The sequence below is a fragment of the Myotis davidii genome, unplaced genomic scaffold (assembly GCF_000327345.1).
Source record: "Myotis davidii unplaced genomic scaffold, ASM32734v1 scaffold327, whole genome shotgun sequence".
NCBI lineage: Eukaryota > Metazoa > Chordata > Mammalia > Chiroptera > Vespertilionidae > Myotis > Myotis davidii.
This window is the reverse complement of record NW_006298628.1, coordinates 6,056,985-6,058,907: the sequence shown is the minus strand read 5'-3', so window position 1 is coordinate 6,058,907 and position 1,923 is coordinate 6,056,985. Positions and strand designations below refer to the sequence as shown.

The window sequence follows — 1,923 nt, the reverse complement described above, 5'->3', positions numbered from 1 at the left end:
AAAGTGACCTTGGCCTCCAGTATAAATGGTGAGTTTTCTAGAAATCTAAGAGGAATTTCTAATGTCAATAGTTGGCTCATTAGACTGCAGATGTGTGCATTTAATTTATATTTTTGTTCATAACTATATCAGTTGTCACCATTTCTAGGTAATGAGAGATGTGAATGTATTTTCCCTTTCCAGAGCATAAGAGGCCATATCTAAGTCAAAACTATGAATGTATTTCTTGCCAAGCAAGGGATTACCACTTGCAGTGTGCAGTTTTTCAATAAAGAAATTGGCTGATGTTGTGTAGGTTTTGCGGAAGCATGGGATACACAAATGGGTAGATGTTCAAAAGGAGGAGTGTTTAGCGATTTGTTGACTTGTAGCTGTGGAAGCTTTGTTACTGAAATGAGACTATTGCTCTAGCAATAGTCTTAATAATAATAATAGTCTTATTATTATATCCAAAAAACAACCAATCTTTTCTCTTCTTAAATTTGATTATAGGAATTTTATTCTCACCTTTCATTACCAAAAGGTAATGTTTGAAGATTCTGTTGAAGAGTATTCTGCGTTTTAATTGTTCACCCTTTAGTGGTGAGGTACTTATCAATGAAAAATAAGATGAGCATTCTTACTGTCGAGATCATGTCTGCGACAATTTCCTGAAATTTGAGGAGAAGCAGCCTAGAGCAGAGGCAAGATAACTGGACATAGAGTCAGAGAGCATTTGACGAAAGTAGTTCTGTGTTATGTCTATAGAACGTTTTACAAGTCATCAGCTTCTCTGAGTCTCACCACCATATTTAAAATGGAGTTAACAGTATTATATTTTTCATGAATATTCCAGTTGAGAATGAGGGACTTCCAATTCATCTTGTGGTAAGGAAAAGGGGCATCTTTTGTGCAGCTTCAGGAAAAAGAGTATCAGAGCACAGCTGGATAGGTGAGTGTCAACAGCAGAGGGAGAAATATGTGTCTGCTTCTCGGGTCTATAGCAATGTGTGCGGCCTTCAAACACAGGTAGGCTCCCCCCAAAAGACGCAGAGTTAGTCTTCAGAATCTCCAGTGTTAGCCCTACCACATAAACAACTCCAGTGAAAGGAATAAAGATCTTTCCCAACAGTTCTAAATAATTTTGGAAATTATACCCATGAAACAAATGGTCTTCTTTAGATAAGAAGATCCTTCTGGATCTTGGTCCATCAGGAACTAATCTCATTGGATAGGGAGAGAAAAATATTGTCATTGTCCATTGGTTGGGTTTCCAGGTCCCCTTGTAAACCACATCCAAACCACAGGATGTGTGAATGGAAGAGGACCAGTATCGTAGATATATGGTAGGTTGTTTACTAGAAGGCAGACTGGATGTCAGTCGATTAAAATCAGCAGTTTTGCCTCTTTCGAGAACCAAGATGGCGGCATAGGTTAACGCCGGAGTTTGCTGCCTCGAACAACCACTTCAAAAGTGAAACTAAAAGACGGAACGGACATCACCCAGACCCACAGGAACGCTGGCTGAGTGGAAGTCCTACAACTAGGAGGAAAGAGTAACGCATACGGACACTCAGAGGAGGCGCAGTGCTGAAGTCAAATTCTGAGGTGCGGAGTGCGCGGAGCGGGCGGCGGTTGGTGTTTTCAATCCGGAGGGAGTCGCAGACTGTGAGCTCCAGATCCGGGAGAGTCTTTAGGGGCACAGACTCAAACGGGAGAAGCAGGACTGTCTGGTTTCGGTCGGAACTCGAAGGCAGCTTTCTCTCCGAGGTTTGCAGCGGTTGCTGGGACTCAGAGAGGCAGAGCCCCCGGGACAGGACTGAGAGCGGCCATAACTGCTCTCCCTATCCGGCCCGCCCTGTTGATCCCGTGCGACCCGCCCCGCCCAAGCCCGGCACAGAGGCTTTTGCCCGATAGCCTCAGGCAAAGGCTAGATTAGCACAC

The 1,923-nt window shown here is 43.6% G+C and overlaps 1 protein-coding gene across 1 annotated transcript in view; it reads left to right on the top strand.

The window, feature by feature from the left end:
• The first annotated feature begins 6 nt into the window (after window positions 1–6).
• Window positions 7–1,923, top strand: part of LOC102766972 (ATP-binding cassette sub-family A member 8-like) — a 47,901-nt gene continuing 45,984 nt past the window's right edge. The window contains 1 exon segment of the mRNA XM_015570806.1: window positions 7–28. The gene's annotated coding sequence lies outside the window, so the exon portion shown is untranslated.